Genomic DNA, 18,972 nt, shown 5'->3' on the forward strand with positions numbered 1-18,972 from the left:
GAGGCTCTCCGTTCCTCCCCCCCCCCTGGAATCCTGGCCGGCCAGCTGTGCTCCGCAGAAATTCTGCGGAGCCGCCGGCCGGCTCTGCCAGCAGCCAGACATCCAGCCGCTGGCTAGCAGGGACGCGAATGGTGGAGGCTGTAGCCGCCGCTGTTTGCGTCCCTGCAGTCAGCTGTGATGGGCTACGTAAATCTTTACGTAGCCTATCACGGCTAAGTAAAAAAAACAAAAAAACACACGCATATGCAAATAGCGGCGCCCATGGGTGCCGCCATTTGCATTCCTTATTTTGGCACGTCTTTGTTTACGTAAACATTTACGTAGACTAAGACAGCGAAAATAAGGGGAACACAAATAGCGTAGACACTACGCTATTTGCGTTCCCCTTATTTTCGCCATCTTAGTCTACGTAAATGTTTACGTAGACTAAGACGTGCCAAAATTAGAAATGCAAATGGTGGCGCCCATGGGCGCCGCTATTTGCATATGCGCGTGTTTGTTTGTTTGTTTAAGTCAGCCGTGATAGGCTACGTAAACATTCACGTAGCCTATCACAGTTTTTTTTAAAAAAACCTAGCCATGATAGGCTACGTAAATCTTTACGTAGCCTATCAATTTTTTTTTTTTAACTGGAAATGGCAGCGGCAGCAGCCGGTCGGAAGACCGGCCGCCGGAGCTGCTGCCACCACCAAACTGCCGCCGCAGCCGCCGCCAGAGCCGCCACCGCCGGGAAGATCCGCCCCAGGTAAGTCCCATCACGGGGGGGGGGGCGGGCCGTTCCGCCACTGATTTTGGGGGGCCGAATGCGTTGGCATTCGGCTTCCCTGAGATCTGTGGCAGAACTTTCGTACATTCCTACCAGTATCATTCGTGACCACTTCCAGCTTGTGCACTGGACACTGGAGTTCCTGGTAGGACTGATCATTTTTGTCATTGTTGTTGGCTCTGTGGGTGGCTGCAGTGGCAGCTGCTTGGCTGATGGAGTAAATGCCTGTTCTATTGCTGAAACTGTGCACAACATGCAGGCTGGAAGGGGAGGAGGAGGAATGCCTTATCTATTGATGAAATAGATGCCTTATAATAAATAGATGCCTTATAAAAATAGATGCCTTATTATAGATGCCTTATAATAAATAGATTGTTGTTGTTATTCAGTCGTTCAGTCGTGTCCTACTCTTCGTGACCCCATGGACCATAGCACGCCAGGCCTTCCTGTCCTGCGCTCTCTCCCGGAGTGTGCTCAAGTTCATATTCATTGCATCGGTGATGCTATCTAACCATCTCATCCTCTGCCGTCCCTTTACCTTTTGCCTTCAGTCTTTCCCAGCATCAGGGTCTTTTCCAGAGAGTTTTCTTTTCGCATTAGGTGGCCAAAATATTTGAGCTTCAGCTTCACTATCTGTCCTTCCAATGAGCAGTCAGGGTTGATTTCCTTTAGGATGGACTGATTTGTCCTCCTTGCAGTCCAGGACACTTGTAAGAGTCTTCTCCAGCACCACAGTTCGAATAATAAATAGTTGCCTTATAATAGATGCCTTATAATAGATAGATGCCTTATAATAGATGCCTTATAATAGATGCCTTATAATAGTTGCCTTATAATAGATAGATGCCTTATAATAGATGCCTTATAATAGATGCCTTATAATAAATAGATGCGTTATAATAGATGCCGTATAATAAATAGATGCCTTATAATAAATAGATGCCTTATAATAAATGCCTTATCTATTGCTGAAACTGTGCACACCATGCAGGCTGGAGGGGGAGGAGGAGGAGGAGGAAGGACAAGCCTCAGTAAGCAGCAGGTGCCTTTTGGCAAATGCCAAGTCAGGGCACAAAGAAGGAGAGAGTTGGGGCACGATCCCAGTGTGCTGCTGCTCTAGTTCCTCAGCACACATAGCAGCAGCCCTGTCCCTTGTCTGCTTGTTGACAAAACAAAACAACAATCCTGTCCCAGACAGGGAAGCTCTGGTAAGGTAGATACGGTTTGTTCAAAACTAGGGTGCTGTAACTATTTGTGGGCTGAGGTGGGCCTTTTGTCCAGCAGCCAAGAGCTTGGAAGGCAGCAGGCCCAGCGGCGTGCCCAGGATGGCAGCAAGGATCATTTCCTCCCTTGCCAGTTATCAAGCTGCACTAAGGCTGCAATGCTAAACTCACCGACCTGAGAGCAAGCCCCATTGAACTCTGTGGGGCTTACATCTGAGTAGGCATGGGTAAGATTGCACAGACTCTCAGAAGTTTGGTCTGCATGTTGACACAGCTGCAGCAGCTGAGCAGAAGATACTGCCTCATGCACCAGCCTTTTCCAGGCTCCTTTTCCCCCCAAGGGAAATAAAAGAGGGAATAAGCCGAAATCAAGGGAAGAGGGAGGGGGGCATTGGTAGCAAAAGCAACCCCACCCTCTGCCTGCACTCCCATGGCTTCACATGCCCCTCGACACTTTTGGTAACAAGCTTTCACTTTAGTCTTGTTTCCCCCTTTTTCTAGTGGAAAGCCCCACCCATTAGCAACAGCCACTTCAAACCCACTGTACAAAGGGGAAAATAACTGTTTGGGAAGCCACCAAGGATGCATTAGACAGAGGGCTCTGCATATCCTATGCCCTGCTGGCAAGTGCCAGGAAGGAAGAGAAAAGCATGGAGGTGCTTTAAACTCTGTTTACCTACTTACAGTACAAAAGGGAGCTAAATTGGCCACTGAGCCTATCTAGCTGACTTAGATTTGACCATCTAGGGGCTGTAGGATTGCTCACTAAATGGATAATGCAGGGAGTTGGGATTCTGGTTTTGGTTTCGCTTCTACCAACTTACTTTGGCTGTTTTGAGTTGTAATGAGGAGGTGCCTGTTAATATTAAGCTTGCCGTTGCCTTCTGTCTCAAGTGTAGTCAGACAAAACTTTCTCGATGAACACCCATACATGAAACCAACAAAAACAAACAAACAAAAATAGAGCTGAAGTCTCCAAGTCATCCAACCCCCATGAGAAAAATTGGGGATGACAAAATAAGAATGGTATATCTGAAGCACAGACAAAAGGCTTTCTCCATTTCCCACCCTCTATTGCCAGTGCCTGATGTCTAGAGTGGAATAAATCTGTTAAGGGCACAATCCTATGCAGGGTTAGACAGAGAAAATCCTACAACTCCCAGCATTCCCCAGCCAGGTATGCTGGCTGGGGCTTGCTGGGAGTTGTGGGACTTTTTTCTGTCTAACCCTGCATAGGATTGTGCCCTAAGTCTTTAAAATGTCACAGAATGGTTACGTTAAAGACTATTGGATAGAGGGGGGGGAGTAAATCTTATGTAGACACACTCCCATTTGCTGTTAAGATCCCAGACATCTCTAAACCAGCCTAAAATCCTGCATTTAAAAAGGGGCTTTCTGCTTCCATTTTAAATGCAGGATCACAAAGACTCCCTTTTTCAGGTGCTTCCTTTTCCCCCACCCCTTTCCCCCTCCTTCTCCCCATATCTGAGTCTTCCATTATCTTCCATTGATCTGGCTCCTCTTCTTGCTGCTTTCCTTCATTTTATGGAAGGAACTCAAGTGGAACACAACGGGGTAATCTGATAACTCATTATCTGCGAACTTTTTAAAAATGGAACAAAGGGCATTTAGTGCAGGAGACGCCTTGGAGGTTCATGGTGTCATTTAAAGATCCCACAAATTTCCATGAGGAAACAATCACAATCGCAGGATAAAAACTAGGGATGTATGAAACCCCGCTTACCTGGCTCCACTGGGTTCTGCTGGGGGGGGGAGGTACTCCACGCCTCCCCCCGGAATCCTGGTCGGCCGGCTCCGCTCTGCGGGGATTCCATGGAGCCACTGGCCAGCTCCGCCAGCAGCCGAACATCCGGCTGCTGGCTAGCAGGGACGCAAATGGCGGTGGCCGTAGCCACCGCCGTTTGCATCCCTGAATTCAGCCATGATAGGCTACGTAAAGACTTGCGTAGCCTATCACATCTTGATTAAAAAAAAAAAAACGCGTATGCAAATGGCGGCGGCTACGGCCGCTGCCATTTGCATTCCTTTTTTTTGGCCATCTTAGTCTACGTAAATATTTACGTAGACTAAGACGAAGACAAGAAAGGGGAACGCAAATAGCGTAGCAGGTGCTATTTGCATTCCCCTTTATTTTCACCGTCTTACTCTACGTAAATATCTACATAGAGTAAGATGGTGAAAATAAGGGGGAACACAAAAAGCATCCGCTACGCTATTTGCGTTCCCCCTTATTTTCGCCGTCTTAGTCTACGTAAATATTTACGTAGACTAAGACGGCCAAAAATAAGGAACGCAAATGACGGCAGCCGTGGCCACCGCCATTTGTGTACGCGTTTTTTTTTTAACCCAGACGTGATAGGCTACGTAAGTCTTTACGTAGCCTATCATGAATGGGAGGGGGGACAGACTGCAAATGGCGGCAGCGGCAGCGGCAGCAGCCTGTCGGAAGACCAGCCACCGCCACCGAAGCCACCGCTGGAGCCACCGCCGTCCAGAACATCCACCCCAGGTAAGTCTCATCCTGGGGGGGGATCTGCGGGGGGGCAGGGTGGCGGCAGGCCATTCCACCACAGAGTTCGGGGGGCTGAATGCACTGGCATTCAGCCTCACCAAGATCTGTGGCAGAATTCTCTGACATCCCTAATAAAAACTCTGTGTGAAGAAAGCCCCCACATCTGGAAAAAAATGATATAGCCTTCCAGCCCACCCAAAGAAAGAGTGGTGATGCCAAATCTCATCCCAATTTCTATTTAAATTCATGTGTGTGTGTGTGTGTGTGTGTGTGTGCACGCACAACCTATGCAAACTAGTATCCACTTTTGTCCTCTTTTTTGATGATGCAAATCCTCTTTTTTGGCAATGTGCATCCGACAACTCTGTTCAAGAAGCATCTGCTTTTTCATGGAGAACGCAATGCAATCCAAAACAAGAGAACAGCCATTTCATGGGGCCTGGGTACCATCCACCCACAGTGTCTCTGTCAATATCAGGATTTATAGGAGGAGCCCCTTCTTGAGATTATTGCTGCAGTTAATAACAAAAGAAGAGCCCTGCTGGATCAGATGAAAGGGAAGGATTATTTTGTCCAATGTCCTGTTTCCCACAGTAGCAAAACAGGTGACATACTGGATCTGACCAAAAGGTTATAAACTCTAAGATGGTGTTTCCACAGCAGTTAAGCAGATTCTTCTGGGAAGCCCACAAGCAGGATTGTAAGGTTAGTAGGGACGTATGAGAATTTTGTTTCAGTTCACAAATCATTCAAAAATCCCCTGTTTGGAATACTGAACGTGAACACGGATGGGAGCACACATTCTTCAAAACTGTTTATAAATTCTCGACATTGTGTTTGTGTTTGCAAAAAGTGTACTTGAAAAATGCACAACTTCCTCAAAATGCACAACTTCCTCAAAATGAACAAATTTTGAAAAATACACAACTTCTCCAATTCAAATAAACTGAAAAACAGGTCACAAACTAGAATGGGAGCAAAATAAACCAAACTTTGAAGTAAACTTTGGAGAATTTCAGTGAGCTCAAGCATCCTTTGATCTCTCATCCCTACAATATAGTCCTCTTCCACTATTTCACCCAAGCAGATGATGTTCATTGTCTCTTTGCATCAGTATTGTGTAGCCATCATGAGTAATAGCCATTGGTAGACTTGTTCTCAAATACCCTTTTAAGGCTAAGTGGATGGCTCTCACCCATCCTCTGGCAGCATATTTTAAGATGTATTTATCACTAATCTTTATATGAGTGATGAATTCTGAATTGACTAGGATCTGTATTATGCTGTTCTCAACAGGACCACCTTGAGGTAGGGATGTACGAAAATCACTTACCTTTTGGGGATTATGCTGATGGGGGGGGAGGCGCTCCGTTCCTCCCCCCCCCCCAGAATCCTGGCCGGCCGGCTGCGCTCCGCAGCGATTCTGCAGAGCCGCTGGCCGGCTCCGCCAGCAGCCGGACATCCAGCCGCTGGCTAGCAGGGATGCAAATGGCGGCAGCCATAGCCGCCACCGTTTGCGTCCCTGCAGTCAGCCGTGATAGGCTACGTAAATGTTTACGTAGCCTATCACGGCTGATTTAAAATAAAAAAAAGCCGCCGCCATTTGCGTACGAACCTTTTTGGGGTTTTTTTTAAGTCAGACGTGATAGGCTATGTAAAGATTTACGTAGCCTATCATGGTGTTTTTTTAAAATCTAGCCATGATAGGCTACGTAAATCTTTACATAGCCTATCATTTTTTTTGTTTTTTGTTTTTTTTTAACCTGGAAATGGCGGCAGCAGTAGCAGGTCAGAAGACCGGCCACCGCAGCCGCCACCGCCGCCGAACCACCGCCGCAGCTGCCGCCGCCAGGAAGATCCGCCCAACGTAAGTCCTGTCCCGGGGGGGCGGGGGGGGCAGGCCGTTCTGCCACCAATTTTGGGGGGCCAAATGCGCTGGCATTCGGCCACCCTGAGATCCGTGGCGGAACTTTCGTACATCCCGACCTTGAGGCTTATTAGAATTCTGGCTTAATATTTTCTCCCCTTCTTGCAGAATCAAACGTTTCTCAGAGGAGTAGAACTAGGGATGGCAGAGAATTCCGCCACGGATTCCAGTGAGGTCAGATTCTTCAGAATCCAGCCCCGCGGAATCTGTGGCAGAACGGCCTCCTGCCCCCCCCGCCCCCCCCCGTGGAATCCCCTGGGATGGCACTTACCTGGGGTGGATGCGGCGGATGCGGCAGCGGCGGATGCGGCGGCTGGTCTCTTGGCTGGCCACGGCAGTGCTGCTGCAGCTGCCATTGGCGTCTTTGCAGCTGTGATAGGCTACATAAGAATTTACGTAGCCTATCATGGCTAACCCCCCCAAAAAAAACAGTGTACACAAATGGCGGCGACTACAGCGGCCGCCATTTGCATTCCCTATTTTTCGCCGTTCTAGCCTACGTAAATATTTATGTAGGCTATTACGGCGGAAAAAAAAGGGGAACGCAAATAGCGTAGTGGGGGCTATTTGCATTCTTTTTTTCGCCGTTTTATCCTACGTAAATATTTACATAGGCTTTTACAGCAAACAAAAAGAAAAGAAACGCAAATAGCGCCCACTACGCTATTTGCAGTTCCCTTTTTTTCGCCGTAATTGCCTACGTAAATATTTACGTAGGATAAAATGGTGAAAAATAGGGAACACAAATGGCGGCCGCCGTAGCTGCTGCCATTTGCATACGCTGTTTTTTTGTTGGGGGGGCCATGCCGTGATAGGCTATGTAAATACTTGCATAGCCTATCACAGCAGCCTGGAAGGATGCAAATGGCGGCCGCTATGGCGGCCGCCATTTGCGTCCACAGGAGCCCGTCCACGGCCGGATTGCCTCCCCCCCGTCGAGGATTCCAGGGGGAGGGATGGCGCCCCTCCCCCCCCAGCAGATGCCCCGACCGGAACCATATAAGGGATTCATACATCCCTAAGTAGAACTTGAAGATGACACATGGTTAGGGATGTTAGAGAATTCCGCCACAGATTCCAATGAGGCCAGATTCTAAAAAAATCCAGCCCCTCGGAGTCCATGGCAGAATGAACCACCCACTTCCACCACCCCACAAAGTTGACCCGGAACGGATCCTACCTGCCATCGGCCGGTCCGGTCCGTCCGCTGCCGTCCTGCAGAAGAAAATCGCGTCTGGCGTAGCGGATGCCATTTACATCCCTTCTGTTTGCCGTGATAGGCTACGTAAATATTTGCATAGCTTATCACGGCAAAGAGCAGGGACGCAGATGGCATAGCGGATGCAATTTGTGTCCCTGTTCTTTGCAGTAATAGGCTACGTAAATCTTTATATACTCCAGGTAAGGGGGTTTCGCACATCCCTACACAGGGTCAAAATGTAAAATTAAAATGTCTGTCACTGGGAAATCTGGCCCCTTTGGGGCTTTCCTCATTTCCATGGCTCCCCCAACTCAGCTTGCATTTGCAAGCCCAGCCATGGGTTTTTCAGGAAATCTGGGAACTTTCTCAGATTTTTTTTAATGGCTTAGATAGGCATTGGCGCAAATTGTAGCTGCAATTTGTGTAATTTGCACAAATCCCAGTCATACTTTGCATAATTTGTGCAAATTCCAGTCACAATTTGTGTAATTTGTGCAAATTGTGGCCATGTTTTGGGCAATTACACAAATTCCGGCTGCAAATTGTGCAAATGTCTACTTACACAAATAAAAGTCCCCCAGAAAATCTGCAAACTGGCCTGACACAATGCAGATCAAATCAGGCCAGTTCATGGGGAAATGAGACAAAGTCTGCAGGAGGCAAGCTGATGAAACTCAGTGACATCCACCCCCTAGATGGATTCCTTTGACAGCCCTATGTAAAATGGGGGGGGTCAAATATTTGGGAATAATGTTCTCAGCTAATGTATATAATCTAGCTCTGAATAATTATATGAGGGTGTTGTGTAACGACACTCTCATTTTACTTTAACGAGGCCCTTTATCCTTCCCAGGAAGACGGTTCTCCCCAATCCTAACCCTAACCTGAGGCTTAAGCCTAAACTTGATATGCAAATAAAACATCCCCATTTCCACCTCAAAGGCACTCAACAAGCTGTACCAGTCATCCACTCAGACTTCTGGCCAAGCTAGGCTTTACCAAGTCCTTAGATCTTGCCTGGGAAGTGGGTCTCCCAAACCCTAATGCTGACTCAAGGCTTAACCCTAAACCTCATGTACAACTGAAACATACATACATCACCCCAATATACTACAAGACAGTTGGCAAGCAGTCCTGGTTGCCACACAATCTGTCTGGCCAAGCTCAGCTTTACTAAGGCCCCAGTTCCCATCTGGAGAGCTGAGTCTTGCCAACCCTAACCTGAGGTTTAACCCTCATCTTCAGGTGCAACAGAAACATACCCCAATCTAACCGACTGTTGACTAGGGATGGCGGATAATTTCTCCCTGAAACTTCGGGGGGCCGAGCGCCAACGTGTTCGGCCCCCCGAACAAGTTTCGGGGAGAACTCCTCCGAACCCCCCCCGCCGGCGGGGTCCGGCCGGCGGTTTGGCGGGTGTTCGAGCGGGGTGGGAGCAGCAGCCGGTCTTTCGACCGGCTGCTGCCGCCGCCATTGCAATAAAAGAAAAAAAACGCCCCCTGATAGGCTACGTGACGATTCACGTAGCCTATCACGGCTGACTTTGCAGATCTAGCTGTGATAGGCTACGTGAATCGTCACGTAGCCTATCAGGGGAAGGGTTTTTTGTTTTTTTTTTACTTTCACGTTCGCAGCCGGGCGAGGCGAGGCGCCTCCTCCCTGGCCTGAATTTCGGCCGGGAGAGGTGGGAAGCCTCCCCCCCCAGCCTGAACTTCGTGGGGGGAGCAGCGAAGCGCCTCCCCCCCACCGCGAACGGCCTTCGACGACAGGTAAGTGACTTTCGTCCACCCCTACTGTTGACAAGCCTTCCTGGTTGCCCACTCGATCTGCCTGGGCAACTTATGCTTTACCAAGGCCATGGTTCCTGGCTGGAGAGCTGGGTCTCACCAATGCTAATCCCAACCTGAGGATTAACCCCAGCCTTCACGTGCAACAGAAGCGTACCCCTATGCACCCGGTATACTCCAAGACAGTCGGAAAGCCATCTTGGTAGCCCACTCAGTGTTTCTGGCCAAGCTCAGCTTTACCGAGGACCCAGATCTTGTCTGGAGAGTGGAGTCCCTCCAACCCTAACCCCAACCTGAGGCTTAACCTTAACCCTCAGGTGCAACTGAGACATACCGCCATCCACTCGGTATACTCCAAGACATTAGGAAGCCGTCCTGGTCGCCCACTAAGTCTTTCTGGCCAAGTGACACCTTACCAAACCCCCAGATCCTGCCTGGAGAGCCAGGCTTCCCCAACCCTAACTGTAACCTGAAGCTTAACCCTAACCCTAATAGGGATGGCAGAGAATTCTGCCACGGACTCCAGTGAGGCCGAATTCTTTAGAATCCAGCTGCCCGGAGTCCGTGGCAGAACGGAGCAATCCCCACCACCACCCCGCAGAATCCCCCCAGGACGGAGCCTACCTGGTGACAGCAGCGGCTCCGGTGGCAGTGGTGGCTCCTGCAGCAGCTTCAGCAGCAGCAGCAGCTCCGGGTCGTCTTCCAGCTGCTGCCGGGGCTGCGGGCGCAAATGGTGGCCACTACACCGGCCACCATTTGCATCCCTGCCAAGTTGTGATAAGCTACGTAAGTGTCTACGTGGCTATCACAGCAAAAGGCAGGGATGCAAATGGCGGCCGCTACGCCATTTGCGTCCCGCCTTTTTCTGTGATAGGCTACGTATATACTTATGTAGCCTATCACGGCTTGGCCGGGATGCAAATGGTGTAGCGGCTGCCATTTGCATTCCTGCCTTTTGCCTTGATAGGCTACATAAATATATACATAGCCTATCACGGCCTCCACAAGGATGCAAATAGCGGTCGCTACGGTGGCTGCCATTTGCAGCCAGAGCAGCCCAGCACAGCAGTGGATGGAAGTCCGGCTGTGGGAGGCCCCGGCCAGCGGCTCCGTGGAGTTGCCATGGAGCAGAGCCAGCCAGGGAGGATTCCAGGGGGAGGGACGTAGAGCCTCCGCACCCCCATGGGTGCCCCCACCCGGAACGAGGTAAGGAATTCATACATCCCTAAACCCTAAATTGCAACTGAATCATACTCCCATCCACCCAGTATACTCCAAGACTGTCAGCAAGCCATCCAGCTCACTCATTCAATCTGTCTGGCCAAGCTAGGCTTTACCGAAGCCTGAGATCCTTGTACAGGATCTCCAGAAATGGGCAATATTGCAGTCCTTAAGATGAAAATTTTGTCTGGATTTGTATTTCTCTTTCCTATATCGCCAATTAAGATTCCATGAATTGTGTAATTTAAATTGTATTAGGAATCAATTAATATATATGGAATTATTTTTTAAAAAAATTAGTCGGCAGCATGTGTGGGCAGCCATTTTGAATATCCAATACCTGAATGGCCACCTGGCCACCATGGATTTTGTGAGGGTTGTTTAATATTCAAAATGACCATCTGTATATTCTGCAGCCTCACTGTGGCTTAAATAAGCCACTGTGGGCTGTTCAACTGTGCAAACTGGCCCATTACCTTTTTAATTGAGGCAATAATCTCAAGCGACTCCTGACATAAACCAACACACGCCTGAGTGAAGATAGCAAGGATGAACATCCTAACTCCACACTCCCCCATCACCATTCTCCTTGCCCTCCACGTGTTTAATGTGAAACTCTGCATTGTGGAATGTTTCTCTGTGCAATTGACAACCCTGAAAAATCAGGGCTCTAAATTACCCGGGGAGCCTACTGTGATGAATTTGTCCTTGTCGAAGGAGTCTCTGAGATGAGATTTCAGTCTTTAGCTGGTCTTGAACCAGCAAGTAGCCCTTCTCCTTCAATTTCCCAAGAACAAAATGCCATCAGGAATGCAGGTTTACTGAGTTCTGTTATTAACACAGAGATAATTTAAGGATTCTGAGATTAGGGTGGCCTTTACACTAAAGAAACCCTCCACAGTCCTCCCATTCTGGAGCCTTTCCATATTTATCATGGGCTCCCAGACAGTGACCACATGATTGCTGAGAGGGGAAGCTTTTAATGTTCAAGGTTTCCATAGAACATATGAAACACCTCCATCTAGGGATGTCAGAGAATTCCGCCACGGATCTCGATGAGGCCGAATGCCAGTGCATTCAGCCCCCCTAACTCCGTGTCAGAACGGCCTGCCCCCCCCCCGCGGATACCCCCCGGGATGAGACTTACCTGGGGCGGATGTTCCGGACGGCAGTGGCTCCAGCAGTGGCAGCGGCAGCGGCGGCTGGTCTTCCGACCGGCTGCCGCCACCGCCGCCGCCATTTGAGTATGCTTTTCTTTTTTTAACCCAGACATGATAGGCTACGTAAGTCTTTATGTAGCCTATCACGGCTGAATTCAGGGATGCAAACGGCGGTGGCTACGACCGCCACCATTTGCGACCCTGCTAGCCAGCAGCCAGATGTCCGGCTGCTGGCGGAGCCAGCCGGCGGCTCCATGGAATCCCTGCGGAGCGGAGCCGGCCGGCCAGGATTCCAGGGGGAGATGCAGAGCGCCTCCCCCCCCGGCGAGGATTCCCTGGGGGAGGGACGGAGCACCTCCCCCCCCCAGCGGAACCCAGCAGAGCCAGGTAAGCGGGGTTTCGTACATCCCTACCTCCATCTAGTGGCTGTTTCAATCACGATACTTTCTGACTTTAAAAAATGGTTCACTAGTTCTGCATCTTTCTGAAGCAAAACAACAAGGAAATACCTCTGGATGTGCCCTGGAGGTTAACAACATCATGAAAAAGGACTCACAAACTTCCGTGATTGAGCAATCTCAAGAGCAGGATAAAAGCTCCCTGTGAAGAAGCCCGAGATGTGTCTGGGCTGTTGGGTTGTGTGAACCAAGTCAGTAAGTGACAAGTTGATTCTGACCAAAGGCCTATACAGTCCAACATGGTGCTTCCGCAGTAGCAAAGCAGATGCCTCCAGGAAGCCCAAAAGCAGGATTAGAACGCCATATTGTTCTCTCCCACCACTTCCCCTCAGCAGTTGTTCACTGGCACACTGCATCTGACACCGAAGGTAATGTGTAGCCTCCATGAATAACAGCCATTGGTAGCCTTACTTCTCTCATTCCTTTTTAAGGCTGTCTAACTGGATGACTCTCACCATATCTTGTGGCATCTATTCACAGATATCTATTCACAGATAAAGCTGCATTCGTCTTTGCAATCTGTGTATGAGAGATGAATTCTGAACTGACTGGGATCCACATTAAGACATTCTCAACAGGAACAACCTGAGGCCAGTTAGAACTCCGGCTTAGTATTTTCTCTTCCTCATGCAGAATCAGATGTTTGGTGCAGCATTTATGCTGCTTTGGGGCAGAATTCAATTTCTTTTAGCACAGATTATACTGATAGCCATAGGTTTGCCCAAAGTAAAATAAAGAAGTTTCTACTGTGTTGATAAACATACATTTTGCAAGATAAGATATTACCTGTATATAAATTCATGTGTGTGTGTGTGTATATTTATATAAATCTGTATATAAATTCACAATATATGTGTGTGTGTATAAATCTGTATATAAATTCACATTACATATATGTGTGTGCGTGTCTTTATATGAATCTGTATATAAATTCACTATATATATATATAATGGGGCCACGGTGGCTTAGTGGTTAAGACGCTGAACTGCAGACTGGAAGGTCGGCAGGTCAGCAGTTCGAGACTCGAGTGCTGTGTGATGGAGTTAGCTCCCGTCTTCAGTCCCAGCTTCTGCCAACCTAGCAGTTCGAAAGCAAGAAATTGCAAGTAGATAAATAGGTACCGCCTCAGTGGGAAAGGTAACAGCGTTCCGTGCACCTCGGTGTTCAGTCATGCCGGCCACATGACCACCGAAGCATCTTTGGACAGCGCTAGCTCTTCGGCTTAGAAACGGGGATGAGCACCGCACCCTAGAGTCGGACACGACTGGTTGGGGACACCTTTACCTTTATATATATATATATATATATATATATGTGTGTGTGTGTGTGTGTGTGAATTTATATACAGATAATATATATATAAACATTTTAAGCCATTGGAGACTATTGTATTTACTGTGCAGGAAGTAGAAGTTCTTTGCTCACTTGGACTATTTTTCTTTCTTCTGCACTCAGGCATGTCACTGTCTCTCAGCCTCCAATACCCTTGACCTTTCAGATTTCATGGGAGTGAAAACAATGTAAAGAGTATGTGTGTAATGTGTGGGGGTTTTATGGATGAGATCTTTGTGATCTGACTTACAAGAAACACCACAAATCTGTAAATCCAGAGGATGTTAATTATAGGCCAGTGGCCAACATCCCGTTCCTGGGCAAGGTGCTTGAGTGGGTGGTTGCAGGACAGCTCCAGGCACTGTTGAATGAAATGGATTATCTAGATCCATTTCAATCCAGCTTCAGGCCTCGTTTTGGAACAGAAACTGCCTTGGTCACCTGTGGGATGACCTCTGCCTAGGGGTGGATGAAAGTCCCTTACCTTTTGTCGAAGCTTGTTCGCGGTGGTGGGGAGGCGCTTCGCTGCTCCCCCCGCGAAGTTCAGGCCGGGGGGAGGCTTCCCGCCTCGCCCCGGCCGAAATTCAGGCCGGGGAGGAGGCTTCCCGCCTCGCCCGGCCACGAACTCGAAAGTTTAAAAAAAAAAAACGCACCCGTGATAGGCTACGTGACGATTTACGTAGCCTATCACGGCTGACTTTGCAAATCTAGCCGTGATAGGCTACGTTAATCGTCACGTAGCCTATCATGGGGGCGTGGTTTTTTTCTTTTATTGGAATGGCGGCGGCGGCCGCCGGTCGAAAGACCGGCTGCCGCTCCTGCCCCGCACGAACACCTGCCGTACCGCCGGCCGGACCCGCCGCCGGGAGGGACATTCGGCGAAGGTAAGTCCCGTCCTGGGGGGGGGGTGCAGGGTGCGGGGGGGTGCGGAGGATTTCTCCCCGAAACTTGTTTGGGGGGCCGAACACGTTGGCGCTCGGCCCCCCGAAGTTTTGGGGAGAAATTCTCCGCCATCCCTACCTCTGCCGGGAGAGGGACAGGGGAAGTGCAACCTTGTTGATTCTCCTGGACCTCTCAGCAGCTTTCGATACCATCGACCATGGTATCCTTCTGGATAGGTTGTCTGGGATGCGAGTTGGAGGCACTGCAGTGGTTCCGCTCCTACTTGGGTGGCCGATTCCAGAAGGTGGTGCTGGGGGATTATTGCTCTGTGCCATGGCAATTGTGCCATAGGGTTCCACAGGACTCTATTTTATCCCCCATGCTGTTCAACATCTACATGAAACCTCTGGGGGAGGTTATCTGGAGGTGTGGGCTGAGGTGTCATCAATATGTGGATGACACCCAACTCTACCTCTCTTTCTCATCAAACCCAGGTGAGGCAGCGGCTGTTCTGAATCAGTGCCTGGGCATGGTAATGGACTGGATGAGGGCCAATAAACTGGAACTCGATCCAGACCAGACAGAGATACTGCTAGTGGGTGGTTCATCTGCCCACCTAGGTGATATTCAACCTGTTCTGGAGGGGGTTGCACTCCCCCTAAAGGACCAAGTTTGTAGTTTGGGGGTGCTCTTGGATCCAGAACTGTCACTTGAGACACAGGTGAACTCAGTGGCACGGAGCACTTCTTATCAGCTTAGGCTGGTATACCAACTACGCCCTTATCTGGACAGAGATAGCCTAGCTACAGTTATCCATGCTCTGATAACTTCTCGTCTGGATTACTGCAATGCATTATATGTGGGGCTGCCTTTGAAAACAGTCCGGAAACTTCAGCTGGTCCAAAATAGGGCAGCAAGATTGTTAACAGGGACTGGCCAGTGAGCCAGTACTTATGCCAGTACTTTTCCAGCTGCACTGACTGCCAGTCCATTTCTGGGCCCAATTCAAAGTGCAGGTATTAACATTCAAAGCCCTTAACGGCCTGGGGCCAGGTTATCTGAAGGATCGCCTCCTCCCATATGTGCCTGCCTGGACCTTAAGATCATCCTCAGCAGCCCTTCTCCATGAGCCCCTGCCAAAGGAAGTGAGGTGGGTGGCTACTAGGAGGAGGGCTTTTTCTGCTGAGCCCCCCCCCCCCCCGCCCCCGGCTGTGGAATGAGCTCCCTAGTGAGGTTTGCCTGGCACCTACATTGTATTCCTTCCAGCGCCAGGTGAAGACCTTTTTATTTTCCCAGGCATCTTAGCATTTTAGCTTTCTAGACTTTTAGCTTTGCTGTTTTAAATCTGTATTTTAAATTCCTGCACTGCTGCTAGGTTTTATTGTGGTTGTATTGTTATATTGTGGTTTTAATGTTCTATATATTTTAAATTGTTTTATTGTGTGCCAGTTGGTTTAAATTTTTGCGAACTGCCCAGAGAGCGTCAGCTATTGGGCGGCATAGAAATGAAATAAATACATACATACATACATACATGCATACATACATATCTTCAGAGTCTTGAATTTCTGTGGGATCTGCAGCCCCAGTAGAGCATTAGTTTCAATAATGGTAGTTGCGGCACAGGTGTGAAATGGAAACCTAAAAGTAAAGAAGTGTAAATATGGATCTAATTTCTTTCTTCTGCTATCAGCCACATCACTATCTCTCAGCATCCAAATCCCTTTACCTTTTAGATTTCATTGGAGTGCAAACAACAGAAAGACTAAGCGTATTGTCTGTGGGTTTTTATGCAAGTGATGTTTGAAGTATAAAAAACATCACAGATGTCCGTTATAAGTCAACAAGTATAAGTTATAAGTAAAGAAGTGTAAATATGGATCTTATTGTCACAAGGCCCTACTCTCTAATATAAGGACGGGTTTTTAAGAATAAGTGAGCCATACCTGAAGTTCAACCATTAGGGAAGGACATTCTGTCTTCCACTCAGTGAGGAGCAGCCTATTTGGTAAGTCTCCCATTCCAGTAACGATGGACAAATGAGGCAATTTCTGGTCTGTTACTTTTGCACATATCAAAATGTGTGCATTTTCCTGTTTCTGCATTAATCTGACATTTTTAAAATCTGTACCAAAAATTTCATCTTAAATACATATTTAAATATGCTTTCATTTCAGAATATGCATTTAACAACATATTTTGATACTTCCTCTGAGACAAAAAAAAACCTACATCAGAGCATCTAGGAAGTTGCTCTGAGTGCAATCTTTTAAATGTCTACTCAGAAGTAAGAAGTAATCTGTATGTTAAATCCCTGCATTGCTGCTAGGTTTTATTCTGGTTGTACTGTTATACTGTGGTTTTAACGTTTTATATATTTTATATTCTTTGATTGTGTGCTCTTTGGTTTTAACTTTTGTGAACCACCCAGAGAGCTTCAGCTATTGGGTGGTATACAAATGAAATAAATAAAAATAAAATAAAAATAAATGAGCTCTACTGCATTCACTGGGGCATATTCTGTAAGAAGTTTGTTTAGGATTGCAGACTATTTTTAACTACTCAGATTAGCCCAGGAGCTGCAGATTGGAATTAGCATAGGTCTAATATTTCAGGCAACCTTGTACATCTGGGAAAATTCTGGAGCAGATGATAAAGCAATCCATCTGTAAGCACCTTGAAAACAATGCAGTGATTACTCGAAGCCAACATGGATTTGTCAAGAACAAGTCCTGCCAGACAAATCTGATCTCATTTTTTGATCAAGTCACATCCCTTGTGGACCATGGGAATGCTGTAGACATAATATACCTTGACTTCAGCAAAGCTTTTGAAAAGTGCCCCATGATATCCTGATGAGCAAACTAGCTCAAAGTGGGCTAGATGAAACAACGATCCGGTGGATCCACAGTTGGCTACAGAATCGGACTCAAAGAGTGCTTATCAATTGGACCTTCTCTAACTGGGGAGAGATAACGAGTGCAGTACCGCAGGGCTCAGTCCTGGGCCCAGTGCTCTTCCACATTTTTATTAATGACTTGGAGGAGGAGGTGCAGGGAATGCTGATCAGATTTGCAGATGACACCAAATTGGGTGGGATACCTAATACTCTGGAATACAGAAACAAAATTCAAAGTGATCTTGATAGACTGGAGTGCTGGGCAGAAAACAATAGAATGAGATTTAATAGGGATAAATGCCAAGTTCTGCACCTAGGAAAAAGAAACCAAATGCACAGTTACAAGATGGGGGATATGTGGCTCAACAACATGACAAGCGAGAAGGATCTTGGAATTGTTGTCGATCACAAGCTGAATATAGCCAACATTGTGATGTGGCTGCAAAAAAGGCCAATGCTCTTTTGGGCTGCATTCATAGAAGCATCGCTTCCAAATCTCGGGAAGTACTAGTTCCCCTCTACTCAGCACTGGTTAGGCCTCATCTGGAGTACTGTGTCCAGTTCTGGGCACCACACTTTAAGAAGGATGCAGACAAACTGGAGAGGGTTCAGAGGAGGGCAACAAAGATGATCAGGGGACTGGAAACAAAGCCCTATGAAGAGAGGCTGAAATAACTGAGCATGTTTAGCCTTGAGAAGAGAAGACTGAGGGGAGATATGATAGCACTCTTCAAGTACTTGAAAGGTTGTCACAGACAGGAAGGCCAGGATCTCTTCTGGATCATCCCAGAGAGTGCAGGACACGGAATAATGGGCTCAAGTTACAGGAAGCCAGATTCCGGCTGAACATCAGGAAAAACTTCCTGACTGTTAAAGCAATACGACTATGGAACCAATTACCTAGGGAGGTAGTGGGCTCTCCCACACTGGTGGAGTTCAAGACGAGGCTGGACAGCCATCTGTCAGGGATGCTCTGACTTGGATTCCTGCATTGAGCAGGGGGTTGGACTCGATGGCCTTGTAGGCCCCTTCCAACTCTACTATTCTATGATTCTATGATCATCCCAGCCTCTTTCTTTCTAACGCAGATGTCCTGTGTTACCTGGGCTGCAATCCTACGCAGACTTAAGCTTGATACAGAAGGTAGTTCTTCCAGGGAGTTGAAGGCAGTTCTTACAGGGATTATTCCTTTGGTTAAAAGCTTTTGCTTTCTTTTTTTACACCACCTTCTGTCCTGTACATTTCAACAGCAGTTTTGAACAGTAGACACAGGAACTTCCATAAATTTGATATTGTGCACATATTGGCCATAAAGCCCCCATCTATACAATATTACAGGTGTAAATGGGCCACTTGTGCAATACCATGTAAGGTTCTGATCACATCAATGGCCACACACGTCCATTTCTATAGACATTTCTACCTCCAAGTCTGTTCCATTTGGGTTTTTTGCATATACTTTCAAATGTGCATTGTGTGCACTTTTTTCAAGTTGTCTGCATTTTTCTATGCATCCACCCATTGATTCAAGCATGTCTATATGCATTTTTAAAAATGTGTGCTGCTGCTGCTGCTATTATTA

The sequence above is a fragment of the Heloderma suspectum genome, chromosome 10 (genome assembly GCF_057233095.1).
Source record: "Heloderma suspectum isolate Gila_16-S chromosome 10, 16-S_ref, whole genome shotgun sequence".
In the NCBI taxonomy this organism is placed as follows: Eukaryota; Metazoa; Chordata; class Lepidosauria; order Squamata; family Helodermatidae; genus Heloderma; species Heloderma suspectum.